Source organism: Rhinoderma darwinii (assembly GCF_050947455.1).
Source record: "Rhinoderma darwinii isolate aRhiDar2 chromosome 5 unlocalized genomic scaffold, aRhiDar2.hap1 SUPER_5_unloc_31, whole genome shotgun sequence".
In the NCBI taxonomy this organism is placed as follows: Eukaryota; Metazoa; Chordata; class Amphibia; order Anura; family Rhinodermatidae; genus Rhinoderma; species Rhinoderma darwinii.
The window spans coordinates 76,185-92,932 of record NW_027461789.1 but is presented as its reverse complement, the minus strand read 5'-3'; the positions used below and the strand labels follow the sequence as shown (position 1 = coordinate 92,932).

The following is a 16,748-nucleotide window of genomic DNA, read 5'->3' as shown; positions in this document are numbered from 1 at the left end:
TGCTGAAAGAGGAGGAATCTACATAAAAACGCCTTCCTGGCAACGCCCAAATGCCCTGCTGCCATGCAGATAAACACTGGCAGCGGCAGCAAGTGCATGCCCACAGCCACCCCTTGTTCCTTCACACCTTGTATCAGCTGTAATCCAGTCCAGTCCAGTGCTGCCTGCTGAGCAGCACTGACCAACACTGCCTGGGCCCAGGCTTTTATCTCTGAGGCCCCATTATGATGTCAGAAAGCTGGCTCTGGAATCCTGAGGGCTCCACTATGACACGTGCAAAGTTCCGTCTGAACTTTATATAAGACGGTGAGGCTCAGTCAGTCACTCAGTGTTGCCTGAGAGGGCAACACTGCAACAGCCGGCCGCCAGGCTGTCTTTTTTTTGCACAGCTAGTTGCCTCCAGGAGGCCACAAGAGGGAGACAAGGGACTGCAAAATGGAAAATAGGCATCCACCAACTTTACAGACAACTTCTCCTTGCTCCTACAACCTCCATCCTTGCACAGTTTGTTATTCTTCTAGGTAACATAGTAACAAATCCAAATTGCTGCTCTCTTTGTAGGCAAGCAAGGCTTTGTTGCAACTGCAATTCTTACTTCTTCTTGAAATGTAGGGACGACAGTACATTCCATCACATCCATCTAGTGTACACAGGTAGGTCCATTGTGGCGGGCAGGCGAGCGGGCGGGCTGCTTTATTGGCTGTTTGCTGTTCCCCTACTCCACTCCACTATTTGACTGTTGTGCTGCATCAATCAATCAATCAATCAATCAATCAATCAATCAATCAATCAATCAATCAATCAATCAGTGGCTGGCTCAGGTGCAGCTCTTTAACTTACCTAAAAGGGAGGGCGGAGAGAAGACAAGGAAGGTGAATGAGGTGTTCCAATGTGAAATGCCGGAAACACAGAAACACAGACGACACACAACAAGAGGTGGCAATCTATTCATTAATTGCATTTAATCAATGAGCTCATTATCACTCATGCATTGTCCAACAGGTGTTGAAATAATGGGATTAAAAGGGGAGATCCCTTCAGAAAGACAGAAACAATAGCAAAGACAAAAAACACTTTTGGAATCTGCTTTTAGTCAACACATAAGGAAAGGGTGCACCGGTCCTGGAAATACTGCAATACCAGGTCAATGCGTGGAGTGGACAGAGCAAGCTCTATTTCCATCTCCCTGTTCTAAAAATCCATTTAATATATGGTCCCCAGATAGGGGACGTATCAGATATTAAACTGATAAGAACAGATACTACACTTGATCTTAGCCAAAAGGCCGAGAAGCGATAACCCGAACGGGCCGCGCGTTGCCCGAGCCTGCCCCGATACTGCTGTTCAGCCCTTGCAGCGATTCAGCCTACTTCTAGGCAATTCCATGGGGCCCTGCAGGCTCACACACTCACAGCTACACGGGAGGTGAATAAAGGCCGGAGAGGAAGCCAGACAGGATTTGCTTCTTTTGCTTGCACCACAATGCAGTGCTGAAAGAGGAGGAATCTACATAAAAACGCCTTCCTGGCAACGCCCAAATGCCCTGCTGCCATGCAGATAAACACTGGCAGCGGCAGCAAGTGCATGCCCACAGCCACCCCTTGTTCCTTCACACCTTGTATCAGCTGTAATCCAGTCCAGTCCAGTGCTGCCTGCTGAGCAGCACTGACCAACACTGCCTGGGCCCAGGCTTTTATCTCTGAGGCCCCATTATGATGTCAGAAAGCTGGCTCTGGAATCCTGAGGGCTCCACTATGACACGTGCAAAGTTCCGTCTGAACTTTATATAAGACGGTGAGGCTCAGTCAGTCACTCAGTGTTGCCTGAGAGGGCAACACTGCAACAGCCGGCCGCCAGGCTGTCTTTTTTTTGCACAGCTAGTTGCCTCCAGGAGGCCACAAGAGGGAGACAAGGGACTGCAAAATGGAAAATAGGCATCCACCAACTTTACAGACAACTTCTCCTTGCTCCTACAACCTCCATCCTTGCACAGTTTGTTATTCTTCTAGGTAACATAGTAACAAATCCAAATTGCTGCTCTCTTTGTAGGCAAGCAAGGCTTTGTTGCAACTGCAATTCTTACTTCTTCTTGAAATGTAGGGACGACAGTACATTCCATCACATCCATCTAGTGTACACAGGTAGGTCCATTGTGGCGGGCAGGCGAGCGGGCGGGCTGCTTTATTGGCTGTTTGCTGTTCCCCTACTCCACTCCACTATTTGACTGTTGTGCTGCATCAATCAATCAATCAATCAATCAATCAATCAATCAATCAATCAATCAGTGGCTGGCTCAGGTGCAGCTCTTTAACTTACCTAAAAGGGAGGGCGGAGAGAAGACAAGGAAGGTGAATGAGGTGTTCCAATGTGAAATGCCGGAAACACAGAAACACAGACGACACACAACAAGAGGTGGCAATCTATTCATTAATTGCATTTAATCAATGAGCTCATTATCACTCATGCATTGTCCAACAGGTGTTGAAATAATGGGATTAAAAGGGGAGATCCCTTCAGAAAGACAGAAACAATAGCAAAGACAAAAAACACTTTTGGAATCTGCTTTTAGTCAACACATAAGGAAAGGGTGCACCGGTCCTGGAAATACTGCAATACCAGGTCAATGCGTGGAGTGGACAGAGCAAGCTCTATTTCCATCTCCCTGTTCTAAAAATCCATTTAATATATGGTCCCCAGATAGGGGACGTATCAGATATTAAACTGATAAGAACAGATACTACACTTGATCTTAGCCAAAAGGCCGAGAAGCGATAACCCGAACGGGCCGCGCGTTGCCCGAGCCTGCCCGATACTGCTGTTCAGCCCTTGCAGCGATTCAGCCTACTTCTAGGCAATTCCATGGGGCCCTGCAGGCTCACACACTCACAGCTACACGGGAGGTGAATAAAGGCCGGAGAGGAAGCCAGACAGGATTTGCTTCTTTTGCTTGCACCACAATGCAGTGCTGAAAGAGGAGGAATCTACATAAAAACGCCTTCCTGGCAACGCCCAAATGCCCTGCTGCCATGCAGATAAACACTGGCAGCGGCAGCAAGTGCATGCCCACAGCCACCCCTTGTTCCTTCACACCTTGTATCAGCTGTAATCCAGTCCAGTCCAGTGCTGCCTGCTGAGCAGCACTGACCAACACTGCCTGGGCCCAGGCTTTTATCTCTGAGGCCCCATTATGATGTCAGAAAGCTGGCTCTGGAATCCTGAGGGCTCCACTATGACACGTGCAAAGTTCCGTCTGAACTTTATATAAGACGGTGAGGCTCAGTCAGTCACTCAGTGTTGCCTGAGAGGGCAACACTGCAACAGCCGGCCGCCAGGCTGTCTTTTTTTTGCACAGCTAGTTGCCTCCAGGAGGCCACAAGAGGGAGACAAGGGACTGCAAAATGGAAAATAGGCATCCACCAACTTTACAGACAACTTCTCCTTGCTCCTACAACCTCCATCCTTGCACAGTTTGTTATTCTTCTAGGTAACATAGTAACAAATCCAAATTGCTGCTCTCTTTGTAGGCAAGCAAGGCTTTGTTGCAACTGCAATTCTTACTTCTTCTTGAAATGTAGGGACGACAGTACATTCCATCACATCCATCTAGTGTACACAGGTAGGTCCATTGTGGCGGGCAGGCGAGCGGGCGGGCTGCTTTATTGGCTGTTTGCTGTTCCCCTACTCCACTCCACTATTTGACTGTTGTGCTGCATCAATCAATCAATCAATCAATCAATCAATCAATCAATCAATCAATCAGTGGCTGGCTCAGGTGCAGCTCTTTAACTTACCTAAAAGGGAGGGCGGAGAGAAGACAAGGAAGGTGAATGAGGTGTTCCAATGTGAAATGCCGGAAACACAGAAACACAGACGACACACAACAAGAGGTGGCAATCTATTCATTAATTGCATTTAATCAATGAGCTCATTATCACTCATGCATTGTCCAACAGGTGTTGAAATAATGGGATTAAAAGGGGAGATCCCTTCAGAAAGACAGAAACAATAGCAAAGACAAAAAACACTTTTGGAATCTGCTTTTAGTCAACACATAAGGAAAGGGTGCACCGGTCCTGGAAATACTGCAATACCAGGTCAATGCGTGGAGTGGACAGAGCAAGCTCTATTTCCATCTCCCTGTTCTAAAAATCCATTTAATATATGGTCCCCAGATAGGGGACGTATCAGATATTAAACTGATAAGAACAGATACTACACTTGATCTTAGCCAAAAGGCCGAGAAGCGATAACCCGAACGGGCCGCGCGTTGCCCGAGCCTGCCCGATACTGCTGTTCAGCCCTTGCAGCGATTCAGCCTACTTCTAGGCAATTCCATGGGGCCCTGCAGGCTCACACACTCACAGCTACACGGGAGGTGAATAAAGGCCGGAGAGGAAGCCAGACAGGATTTGCTTCTTTTGCTTGCACCACAATGCAGTGCTGAAAGAGGAGGAATCTACATAAAAACGCCTTCCTGGCAACGCCCAAATGCCCTGCTGCCATGCAGATAAACACTGGCAGCGGCAGCAAGTGCATGCCCACAGCCACCCCTTGTTCCTTCACACCTTGTATCAGCTGTAATCCAGTCCAGTCCAGTGCTGCCTGCTGAGCAGCACTGACCAACACTGCCTGGGCCCAGGCTTTTATCTCTGAGGCCCCATTATGATGTCAGAAAGCTGGCTCTGGAATCCTGAGGGCTCCACTATGACACGTGCAAAGTTCCGTCTGAACTTTATATAAGACGGTGAGGCTCAATATAAGACGGTGAGGCTCAGTCAGTCACTCAGTGTTGCCTGAGAGGGCAACACTGCAACAGCCGGCCGCCAGGCTGTCTTTTTTTTGCACAGCTAGTTGCCTCCAGGAGGCCACAAAAGGGAGACAAGGGACTGCAAAATGGAAAATAGGCATCCACCAACTTTACAGACAACTTCTCCTTGCTCCTACAACCTCCATCCTTGCACAGTTTGTTATTCTTCTAGGTAACATAGTAACAAATCCAAATTGCTGCTCTCTTTGTAGGCAAGCAAGGCTTTGTTGCAACTGCAATTCTTACTTCTTCTTGAAATGTAGGGACGACAGTACATTCCATCACATCCATCTAGTGTACACAGGTAGGTCCATTGTGGCGGGCAGGCGAGCGGGCGGGCTGCTTTATTGGCTGTTTGCTGTTCCCCTACTCCACTCCACTATTTGACTGTTGTGCTGCATCAATCAATCAATCAATCAATCAATCAATCAATCAATCAATCAATCAATCAATCAATCAATCAATCAGTGGCTGGCTCAGGTGCAGCTCTTTAACTTACCTAAAAGGGAGGGCGGAGAGAAGACAAGGAAGGTGAATGAGGTGTTCCAATGTGAAATGCCGGAAACACAGAAACACAGACGACACACAACAAGAGGTGGCAATCTATTCATTAATTGCATTTAATCAATGAGCTCATTATCACTCATGCATTGTCCAACAGGTGTTGAAATAATGGGATTAAAAGGGGAGATCCCTTCAGAAAGACAGAAACAATAGCAAAGACAAAAAACACTTTTGGAATCTGCTTTTAGTCAACACATAAGGAAAGGGTGCACCGGTCCTGGAAATACTGCAATACCAGGTCAATGCGTGGAGTGGACAGAGCAAGCTCTATTTCCATCTCCCTGTTCTAAAAATCCATTTAATATATGGTCCCCAGATAGGGGACGTATCAGATATTAAACTGATAAGAACAGATACTACACTTGATCTTAGCCAAAAGGCCGAGAAGCGATAACCCGAACGGGCCGCGCGTTGCCCGAGCCTGCCCGATACTGCTGTTCAGCCCTTGCAGCGATTCAGCCTACTTCTAGGCAATTCCATGGGGCCCTGCAGGCTCACACACTCACAGCTACACGGGAGGTGAATAAAGGCCGCAGAGGAAGCCAGACAGGATTTGCTTCTTTTGCTTGCACCACAATGCAGTGCTGAAAGAGGAGGAATCTACATAAAAACGCCTTCCTGGCAACGCCCAAATGCCCTGCTGCCATGCAGATAAACACTGGCAGCGGCAGCAAGTGCATGCCCACAGCCACCCCTTGTTCCTTCACACCTTGTATCAGCTGTAATCCAGTCCAGTCCAGTGCTGCCTGCTGAGCAGCACTGACCAACACTGCCTGGGCCCAGGCTTTTATCTCTGAGGCCCCATTATGATGTCAGAAAGCTGGCTCTGGAATCCTGAGGGCTCCACTATGACACGTGCAAAGTTCCGTCTGAACTTTATATAAGACGGTGAGGCTCAGTCAGTCACTCAGTGTTGCCTGAGAGGGCAACACTGCAACAGCCGGCCGCCAGGCTGTCTTTTTTTTGCACAGCTAGTTGCCTCCAGGAGGCCACAAAAGGGAGACAAGGGACTGCAAAATGGAAAATAGGCATCCACCAACTTTACAGACAACTTCTCCTTGCTCCTACAACCTCCATCCTTGCACAGTTTGTTATTCTTCTAGGTAACATAGTAACAAATCCAAATTGCTGCTCTCTTTGTAGGCAAGCAAGGCTTTGTTGCAACTGCAATTCTTACTTCTTCTTGAAATGTAGGGACGACAGTACATTCCATCACATCCATCTAGTGTACACAGGTAGGTCCATTGTGGCGGGCAGGCGAGCGGGCGGGCTGCTTTATTGGCTGTTTGCTGTTCCCCTACTCCACTCCACTATTTGACTGTTGTGCTGCATCAATCAATCAATCAATCAATCAATCAATCAGTGGCTGGCTCAGGTGCAGCTCTTTAACTTACCTAAAAGGGAGGGCGGAGAGAAGACAAGGAAGGTGAATGAGGTGTTCCAATGTGAAATGCCGGAAACACAGAAACACAGACGACACACAACAAGAGGTGGCAATCTATTCATTAATTGCATTTAATCAATGAGCTCATTATCACTCATGCATTGTCCAACAGGTGTTGAAATAATGGGATTAAAAGGGGAGATCCCTTCAGAAAGACAGAAACAATAGCAAAGACAAAAAACACTTTTGGAATCTGCTTTTAGTCAACACATAAGGAAAGGGTGCACCGGTCCTGGAAATACTGCAATACCAGGTCAATGCGTGGAGTGGACAGAGCAAGCTCTATTTCCATCTCCCTGTTCTAAAAATCCATTTAATATATGGTCCCCAGATAGGGGACGTATCAGATATTAAACTGATAAGAACAGATACTACACTTGATCTTAGCCAAAAGGCCGAGAAGCGATAACCCGAACGGGCCGCGCGTTGCCCGAGCCTGCCCGATACTGCTGTTCAGCCCTTGCAGCGATTCAGCCTACTTCTAGGCAATTCCATGGGGCCCTGCAGGCTCACACACTCACAGCTACACGGGAGGTGAATAAAGGCCGGAGAGGAAGCCAGACAGGATTTGCTTCTTTTGCTTGCACCACAATGCAGTGCTGAAAGAGGAGGAATCTACATAAAAACGCCTTCCTGGCAACGCCCAAATGCCCTGCTGCCATGCAGATAAACACTGGCAGCGGCAGCAAGTGCATGCCCACAGCCACCCCTTGTTCCTTCACACCTTGTATCAGCTGTAATCCAGTCCAGTCCAGTGCTGCCTGCTGAGCAGCACTGACCAACACTGCCTGGGCCCAGGCTTTTATCTCTGAGGCCCCATTATGATGTCAGAAAGCTGGCTCTGGAATCCTGAGGGCTCCACTATGACACGTGCAAAGTTCCGTCTGAACTTTATATAAGACGGTGAGGCTCAGTCAGTCACTCAGTGTTGCCTGAGAGGGCAACACTGCAACAGCCGGCCGCCAGGCTGTCTTTTTTTTGCACAGCTAGTTGCCTCCAGGAGGCCACAAGAGGGAGACAAGGGACTGCAAAATGGAAAATAGGCATCCACCAACTTTACAGACAACTTCTCCTTGCTCCTACAACCTCCATCCTTGCACAGTTTGTTATTCTTCTAGGTAACATAGTAACAAATCCAAATTGCTGCTCTCTTTGTAGGCAAGCAAGGCTTTGTTGCAACTGCAATTCTTACTTCTTCTTGAAATGTAGGGACGACAGTACATTCCATCACATCCATCTAGTGTACACAGGTAGGTCCATTGTGGCGGGCAGGCGAGCGGGCGGGCTGCTTTATTGGCTGTTTGCTGTTCCCCTACTCCACTCCACTATTTGACTGTTGTGCTGCATCAATCAATCAATCAATCAATCAATCAATCAATCAATCAATCAATCAATCAGTGGCTGGCTCAGGTGCAGCTCTTTAACTTACCTAAAAGGGAGGGCGGAGAGAAGACAAGGAAGGTGAATGAGGTGTTCCAATGTGAAATGCCGGAAACACAGAAACACAGACGACACACAACAAGAGGTGGCAATCTATTCATTAATTGCATTTAATCAATGAGCTCATTATCACTCATGCATTGTCCAACAGGTGTTGAAATAATGGGATTAAAAGGGGAGATCCCTTCAGAAAGACAGAAACAATAGCAAAGACAAAAAACACTTTTGGAATCTGCTTTTAGTCAACACATAAGGAAAGGGTGCACCGGTCCTGGAAATACTGCAATACCAGGTCAATGGGACAGAGCAAGCTCTATTTCCATCTCCCTGTTCTAAAAATCCATTTAATATATGGTCCCCAGATAGGGGACGTATCAGATATTAAACTGATAAGAACAGATACTACACTTGATCTTAGCCAAAAGGCCGAGAAGCGATAACCCGAACGGGCCGCGCGTTGCCCGAGCCTGCCCGATACTGCTGTTCAGCCCTTGCAGCGATTCAGCCTACTTCTAGGCAATTCCATGGGGCCCTGCAGGCTCACACACTCACAGCTACACGGGAGGTGAATAAAGGCCGGAGAGGAAGCCAGACAGGATTTGCTTCTTTTGCTTGCACCACAATGCAGTGCTGAAAGAGGAGGAATCTACATAAAAACGCCTTCCTGGCAACGCCCAAATGCCCTGCTGCCATGCAGATAAACACTGGCAGCGGCAGCAAGTGCATGCCCACAGCCACCCCTTGTTCCTTCACACCTTGTATCAGCTGTAATCCAGTCCAGTCCAGTGCTGCCTGCTGAGCAGCACTGACCAACACTGCCTGGGCCCAGGCTTTTATCTCTGAGGCCCCATTATGATGTCAGAAAGCTGGCTCTGGAATCCTGAGGGCTCCACTATGACACGTGCAAAGTTCCGTCTGAACTTTATATAAGACGGTGAGGCTCAGTCAGTCACTCAGTGTTGCCTGAGAGGGCAACACTGCAACAGCCGGCCGCCAGGCTGTCTTTTTTTTGCACAGCTAGTTGCCTCCAGGAGGCCACAAGAGGGAGACAAGGGACTGCAAAATGGAAAATAGGCATCCACCAACTTTACAGACAACTTCTCCTTGCTCCTACAACCTCCATCCTTGCACAGTTTGTTATTCTTCTAGGTAACATAGTAACAAATCCAAATTGCTGCTCTCTTTGTAGGCAAGCAAGGCTTTGTTGCAACTGCAATTCTTACTTCTTCTTGAAATGTAGGGACGACAGTACATTCCATCACATCCATCTAGTGTACACAGGTAGGTCCATTGTGGCGGGCAGGCGAGCGGGCGGGCTGCTTTATTGGCTGTTTGCTGTTCCCCTACTCCACTCCACTATTTGACTGTTGTGCTGCATCAATCAATCAATCAATCAATCAATCAATCAATCAATCAATCAATCAATCAATCAGTGGCTGGCTCAGGTGCAGCTCTTTAACTTACCTAAAAGGGAGGGCGGAGAGAAGACAAGGAAGGTGAATGAGGTGTTCCAATGTGAAATGCCGGAAACACAGAAACACAGACGACACACAACAAGAGGTGGCAATCTATTCATTAATTGCATTTAATCAATGAGCTCATTATCACTCATGCATTGTCCAACAGGTGTTGAAATAATGGGATTAAAAGGGGAGATCCCTTCAGAAAGACAGAAACAATAGCAAAGACAAAAAACACTTTTGGAATCTGCTTTTAGTCAACACATAAGGAAAGGGTGCACCGGTCCTGGAAATACTGCAATACCAGGTCAATGCGTGGAGTGGACAGAGCAAGCTCTATTTCCATCTCCCTGTTCTAAAAATCCATTTAATATATGGTCCCCAGATAGGGGACGTATCAGATATTAAACTGATAAGAACAGATACTACACTTGATCTTAGCCAAAAGGCCGAGAAGCGATAACCCGAACGGGCCGCGCGTTGCCCGAGCCTGCCCGATACTGCTGTTCAGCCCTTGCAGCGATTCAGCCTACTTCTAGGCAATTCCATGGGGCCCTGCAGGCTCACACACTCACAGCTACACGGGAGGTGAATAAAGGCCGCAGAGGAAGCCAGACAGGATTTGCTTCTTTTGCTTGCACCACAATGCAGTGCTGAAAGAGGAGGAATCTACATAAAAACGCCTTCCTGGCAACGCCCAAATGCCCTGCTGCCATGCAGATAAACACTGGCAGCGGCAGCAAGTGCATGCCCACAGCCACCCCTTGTTCCTTCACACCTTGTATCAGCTGTAATCCAGTCCAGTCCAGTGCTGCCTGCTGAGCAGCACTGACCAACACTGCCTGGGCCCAGGCTTTTATCTCTGAGGCCCCATTATGATGTCAGAAAGCTGGCTCTGGAATCCTGAGGGCTCCACTATGACACGTGCAAAGTTCCGTCTGAACTTTATATAAGACGGTGAGGCTCAGTCAGTCACTCAGTGTTGCCTGAGAGGGCAACACTGCAACAGCCGGCCGCCAGGCTGTCTTTTTTTTGCACAGCTAGTTGCCTCCAGGAGGCCACAAGAGGGAGACAAGGGACTGCAAAATGGAAAATAGGCATCCACCAACTTTACAGACAACTTCTCCTTGCTCCTACAACCTCCATCCTTGCACAGTTTGTTATTCTTCTAGGTAACATAGTAACAAATCCAAATTGCTGCTCTCTTTGTAGGCAAGCAAGGCTTTGTTGCAACTGCAATTCTTACTTCTTCTTGAAATGTAGGGACGACAGTACATTCCATCACATCCATCTAGTGTACACAGGTAGGTCCATTGTGGCGGGCAGGCGAGCGGGCGGGCTGCTTTATTGGCTGTTTGCTGTTCCCCTACTCCACTCCACTATTTGACTGTTGTGCTGCATCAATCAATCAATCAATCAATCAATCAATCAATCAATCAATCAATCAATCAATCAGTGGCTGGCTCAGGTGCAGCTCTTTAACTTACCTAAAAGGGAGGGCGGAGAGAAGACAAGGAAGGTGAATGAGGTGTTCCAATGTGAAATGCCGGAAACACAGAAACACAGACGACACACAACAAGAGGTGGCAATCTATTCATTAATTGCATTTAATCAATGAGCTCATTATCACTCATGCATTGTCCAACAGGTGTTGAAATAATGGGATTAAAAGGGGAGATCCCTTCAGAAAGACAGAAACAATAGCAAAGACAAAAAACACTTTTGGAATCTGCTTTTAGTCAACACATAAGGAAAGGGTGCACCGGTCCTGGAAATACTGCAATACCAGGTCAATGCGTGGAGTGGACAGAGCAAGCTCTATTTCCATCTCCCTGTTCTAAAAATCCATTTAATATATGGTCCCCAGATAGGGGACGTATCAGATATTAAACTGATAAGAACAGATACTACACTTGATCTTAGCCAAAAGGCCGAGAAGCGATAACCCGAACGGGCCGCGCGTTGCCCGAGCCTGCCCGATACTGCTGTTCAGCCCTTGCAGCGATTCAGCCTACTTCTAGGCAATTCCATGGGGCCCTGCAGGCTCACACACTCACAGCTACACGGGAGGTGAATAAAGGCCGGAGAGGAAGCCAGACAGGATTTGCTTATTTTGCTTGCACCACAATGCAGTGCTGAAAGAGGAGGAATCTACATAAAAACGCCTTCCTGGCAACGCCCAAATGCCCTGCTGCCATGCAGATAAACACTGGCAGCGGCAGCAAGTGCATGCCCACAGCCACCCCTTGTTCCTTCACACCTTGTATCAGCTGTAATCCAGTCCAGTCCAGTGCTGCCTGCTGAGCAGCAGTGACCAACACTGCCTGGGCCCAGGCTTTTATCTCTGAGGCCCCATTATGATGTCAGAAAGCTGGCTCTGGAATCCTGAGGGCTCCACTATGACACGTGCAAAGTTCCGTCTGAACTTTATATAAGACGGTGAGGCTCAGTCAGTCACTCAGTGTTGCCTGAGAGGGCAACACTGCAACAGCCGGCCGCCAGGCTGTCTTTTTTTTGCACAGCTAGTTGCCTCCAGGAGGCCACAAGAGGGAGACAAGGGACTGCAAAATGGAAAATAGGCATCCACCAACTTTACAGACAACTTCTCCTTGCTCCTACAACCTCCATCCTTGCACAGTTTGTTATTCTTCTAGGTAACATAGTAACAAATCCAAATTGCTGCTCTCTTTGTAGGCAAGCAAGGCTTTGTTGCAACTGCAATTCTTACTTCTTCTTGAAATGTAGGGACGACAGTACATTCCATCACATCCATCTAGTGTACACAGGTAGGTCCATTGTGGCGGGCAGGCGAGCGGGCGGGCTGCTTTATTGGCTGTTTGCTGTTCCCCTACTCCACTCCACTATTTGACTGTTGTGCTGCATCAATCAATCAATCAATCAATCAATCAATCAATCAATCAATCAATCAATCAGTGGCTGGCTCAGGTGCAGCTCTTTAACTTACCTAAAAGGGAGGGCGGAGAGAAGACAAGGAAGGTGAATGAGGTGTTCCAATGTGAAATGCCGGAAACACAGAAACACAGACGACACACAACAAGAGGTGGCAATCTATTCATTAATTGCATTTAATCAATGAGCTCATTATCACTCATGCATTGTCCAACAGGTGTTGAAATAATGGGATTAAAAGGGGAGATCCCTTCAGAAAGACAGAAACAATAGCAAAGACAAAAAACACTTTTGGAATCTGCTTTTAGTCAACACATAAGGAAAGGGTGCACCGGTCCTGGAAATACTGCAATACCAGGTCAATGCGTGGAGTGGACAGAGCAAGCTCTATTTCCATCTCCCTGTTCTAAAAATCCATTTAATATATGGTCCCCAGATAGGGGACGTATCAGATATTAAACTGATAAGAACAGATACTACACTTGATCTTAGCCAAAAGGCCGAGAAGCGATAACCCGAACGGGCCGCGCGTTGCCCGAGCCTGCCCGATACTGCTGTTCAGCCCTTGCAGCGATTCAGCCTACTTCTAGGCAATTCCATGGGGCCCTGCAGGCTCACACACTCACAGCTACACGGGAGGTGAATAAAGGCCGGAGAGGAAGCCAGACAGGATTTGCTTCTTTTGCTTGCACCACAATGCAGTGCTGAAAGAGGAGGAATCTACATAAAAACGCCTTCCTGGCAACGCCCAAATGCCCTGCTGCCATGCAGATAAACACTGGCAGCGGCAGCAAGTGCATGCCCACAGCCACCCCTTGTTCCTTCACACCTTGTATCAGCTGTAATCCAGTCCAGTCCAGTGCTGCCTGCTGAGCAGCACTGACCAACACTGCCTGGGCCCAGGCTTTTATCTCTGAGGCCCCATTATGATGTCAGAAAGCTGGCTCTGGAATCCTGAGGGCTCCACTATGACACGTGCAAAGTTCCGTCTGAACTTTATATAAGACGGTGAGGCTCAGTCAGTCACTCAGTGTTGCCTGAGAGGGCAACACTGCAACAGCCGGCCGCCAGGCTGTCTTTTTTTTGCACAGCTAGTTGCCTCCAGGAGGCCACAAGAGGGAGACAAGGGACTGCAAAATGGAAAATAGGCATCCACCAACTTTACAGACAACTTCTCCTTGCTCCTACAACCTCCATCCTTGCACAGTTTGTTATTCTTCTAGGTAACATAGTAACAAATCCAAATTGCTGCTCTCTTTGTAGGCAAGCAAGGCTTTGTTGCAACTGCAATTCTTACTTCTTCTTGAAATGTAGGGACGACAGTACATTCCATCACATCCATCTAGTGTACACAGGTAGGTCCATTGTGGCGGGCAGGCGAGCGGGCGGGCTGCTTTATTGGCTGTTTGCTGTTCCCCTACTCCACTCCACTATTTGACTGTTGTGCTGCATCAATCAATCAATCAATCAATCAATCAATCAATCAATCAATCAATCAATCAATCAGTGGCTGGCTCAGGTGCAGCTCTTTAACTTACCTAAAAGGGAGGGCGGAGAGAAGACAAGGAAGGTGAATGAGGTGTTCCAATGTGAAATGCCGGAAACACAGAAACACAGACGACACACAACAAGAGGTGGCAATCTATTCATTAATTGCATTTAATCAATGAGCTCATTATCACTCATGCATTGTCCAACAGGTGTTGAAATAATGGGATTAAAAGGGGAGATCCCTTCAGAAAGACAGAAACAATAGCAAAGACAAAAAACACTTTTGGAATCTGCTTTTAGTCAACACATAAGGAAAGGGTGCACCGGTCCTGGAAATACTGCAATACCAGGTCAATGCGTGGAGTGGACAGAGCAAGCTCTATTTCCATCTCCCTGTTCTAAAAATCCATTTAATATATGGTCCCCAGATAGGGGACGTATCAGATATTAAACTGATAAGAACAGATACTACACTTGATCTTAGCCAAAAGGCCGAGAAGCGATAACCCGAACGGGCCGCGCGTTGCCCGAGCCTGCCCGATACTGCTGTTCAGCCCTTGCAGCGATTCAGCCTACTTCTAGGCAATTCCATGGGGCCCTGCAGGCTCACACACTCACAGCTACACGGGAGGTGAATAAAGGCCGGAGAGGAAGCCAGACAGGATTTGCTTCTTTTGCTTGCACCACAATGCAGTGCTGAAAGAGGAGGAATCTACATAAAAACGCCTTCCTGGCAACGCCCAAATGCCCTGCTGCCATGCAGATAAACACTGGCAGCGGCAGCAAGTGCATGCCCACAGCCACCCCTTGTTCCTTCACACCTTGTATCAGCTGTAATCCAGTCCAGTCCAGTGCTGCCTGCTGAGCAGCACTGACCAACACTGCCTGGGCCCAGGCTTTTATCTCTGAGGCCCCATTATGATGTCAGAAAGCTGGCTCTGGAATCCTGAGGGCTCCACTATGACACGTGCAAAGTTCCGTCTGAACTTTATATAAGACGGTGAGGCTCAGTCAGTCACTCAGTGTTGCCTGAGAGGGCAACACTGCAACAGCCGGCCGCCAGGCTGTCTTTTTTTTGCACAGCTAGTTGCCTCCAGGAGGCCACAAGAGGGAGACAAGGGACTGCAAAATGGAAAATAGGCATCCACCAACTTTACAGACAACTTCTCCTTGCTCCTACAACCTCCATCCTTGCACAGTTTGTTATTCTTCTAGGTAACATAGTAACAAATCCAAATTGCTGCTCTCTTTGTAGGCAAGCAAGGCTTTGTTGCAACTGCAATTCTTACTTCTTCTTGAAATGTAGGGACGACAGTACATTCCATCACATCCATCTAGTGTACACAGGTAGGTCCATTGTGGCGGGCAGGCGAGCGGGCGGGCTGCTTTATTGGCTGTTTGCTGTTCCCCTACTCCACTCCACTATTTGACTGTTGTGCTGCATCAATCAATCAATCAATCAATCAATCAATCAATCAATCAATCAATCAATCAATCAATCAATCAATCAATCAGTGGCTGGCTCAGGTGCAGCTCTTTAACTTACCTAAAAGGGAGGGCGGAGAGAAGACAAGGAAGGTGAATGAGGTGTTCCAATGTGAAATGCCGGAAACACAGAAACACAGACGACACACAACAAGAGGTGGCAATCTATTCATTAATTGCATTTAATCAATGAGCTCATTATCACTCATGCATTGTCCAACAGGTGTTGAAATAATGGGATTAAAAGGGGAGATCCCTTCAGAAAGACAGAAACAATAGCAAAGACAAAAAACACTTTTGGAATCTGCTTTTAGTCAACACATAAGGAAAGGGTGCACTGGTCCTGGAAATACTGCAATACCAGGTCAATGCGTGGAGTGGACAGAGCAAGCTCTATTTCCATCTCCCTGTTCTAAAAATCCATTTAATATATGGTCCCCAGATAGGGGACGTATCAGATATTAAACTGATAAGAACAGATACTACACTTGATCTTAGCCAAAAGGCCGAGAAGCGATAACCCGAACGGGCCGCGCGTTGCCCGAGCCTGCCCGATACTGCTGTTCAGCCCTTGCAGCGATTCAGCCTACTTCTAGGCAATTCCATGGGGCCCTGCAGGCTCACACACTCACAGCTACACGGGAGGTGAATAAAGGCCGGAGAGGAAGCCAGACAGGATTTGCTTCTTTTGCTTGCACCACAATGCAGTGCTGAAAGAGGAGGAATCTACATAAAAACGCCTTCCTGGCAACGCCCAAATGCCCTGCTGCCATGCAGATAAACACTGGCAGCGGCAGCAAGTGCATGCCCACAGCCACCCCTTGTTCCTTCACACCTTGTATCAGCTGTAATCCAGTCCAGTCCAGTGCTGCCTGCTGAGCAGCACTGACCAACACTGCCTGGGCCCAGGCTTTTATCTCTGAGGCCCCATTATGATGTCAGAAAGCTGGCTCTGGAATCCTGAGGGCTCCACTATGACACGTGCAAAGTTCCGTCTGAACTTTATATAAGACGGTGAGGCTCAGTCAGTCACTCAGTGTTGCCTGAGAGGGCAACACTGCAACAGCCGGCCGCCAGGCTGTCTTTTTTTTGCACAGCTAGTTGCCTCCAGGAGGCCACAAGAGGGAGACAAGGGACTGCAAAATG

The 16,748-nt window shown here is 47.9% G+C and overlaps 11 non-coding genes across 11 annotated transcripts; all 11 read right to left on the bottom strand.

Annotated features, from left to right (window-relative positions):
- Positions 1–1,106: 1,106 nt before the first annotated feature.
- Positions 1,107–1,297, bottom strand: LOC142689504 (U2 spliceosomal RNA). The gene has a single exon (XR_012858371.1). It is a non-coding gene; the product is annotated as a U2 spliceosomal RNA (small nuclear RNA).
- Positions 1,298–2,582: 1,285 nt separating this feature from the next.
- On the bottom strand, positions 2,583–2,773 carry LOC142689503 (U2 spliceosomal RNA). The gene has a single exon (XR_012858370.1). It is a non-coding gene; the product is annotated as a U2 spliceosomal RNA (small nuclear RNA).
- A 1,284-nt stretch (positions 2,774–4,057) lies between these two features.
- On the bottom strand, positions 4,058–4,248 carry LOC142689502 (U2 spliceosomal RNA). Its single transcript, XR_012858369.1, has one exon. It is a non-coding gene; the product is annotated as a U2 spliceosomal RNA (small nuclear RNA).
- A 1,324-nt stretch (positions 4,249–5,572) lies between these two features.
- On the bottom strand, positions 5,573–5,763 carry LOC142689752 (U2 spliceosomal RNA). The gene has a single exon (XR_012858595.1). It is a non-coding gene; the product is annotated as a U2 spliceosomal RNA (small nuclear RNA).
- A 1,268-nt stretch (positions 5,764–7,031) lies between these two features.
- On the bottom strand, positions 7,032–7,222 carry LOC142689751 (U2 spliceosomal RNA). The gene has a single exon (XR_012858594.1). It is a non-coding gene; the product is annotated as a U2 spliceosomal RNA (small nuclear RNA).
- Positions 7,223–8,510: 1,288 nt separating this feature from the next.
- Positions 8,511–8,693, bottom strand: LOC142689718 (U2 spliceosomal RNA). The gene has a single exon (XR_012858565.1). It is a non-coding gene; the product is annotated as a U2 spliceosomal RNA (small nuclear RNA).
- A 1,292-nt stretch (positions 8,694–9,985) lies between these two features.
- LOC142689750 (U2 spliceosomal RNA) lies at positions 9,986–10,176 on the bottom strand. The gene has a single exon (XR_012858593.1). It is a non-coding gene; the product is annotated as a U2 spliceosomal RNA (small nuclear RNA).
- A 1,292-nt stretch (positions 10,177–11,468) lies between these two features.
- Positions 11,469–11,659, bottom strand: LOC142689749 (U2 spliceosomal RNA). The gene has a single exon (XR_012858592.1). It is a non-coding gene; the product is annotated as a U2 spliceosomal RNA (small nuclear RNA).
- A 1,288-nt stretch (positions 11,660–12,947) lies between these two features.
- Positions 12,948–13,138, bottom strand: LOC142689748 (U2 spliceosomal RNA). The gene has a single exon (XR_012858591.1). It is a non-coding gene; the product is annotated as a U2 spliceosomal RNA (small nuclear RNA).
- Positions 13,139–14,430: 1,292 nt separating this feature from the next.
- On the bottom strand, positions 14,431–14,621 carry LOC142689746 (U2 spliceosomal RNA). Its single transcript, XR_012858589.1, has one exon. It is a non-coding gene; the product is annotated as a U2 spliceosomal RNA (small nuclear RNA).
- A 1,308-nt stretch (positions 14,622–15,929) lies between these two features.
- LOC142689501 (U2 spliceosomal RNA) lies at positions 15,930–16,120 on the bottom strand. Its single transcript, XR_012858368.1, has one exon. It is a non-coding gene; the product is annotated as a U2 spliceosomal RNA (small nuclear RNA).
- Positions 16,121–16,748: the final 628 nt, after the last annotated feature.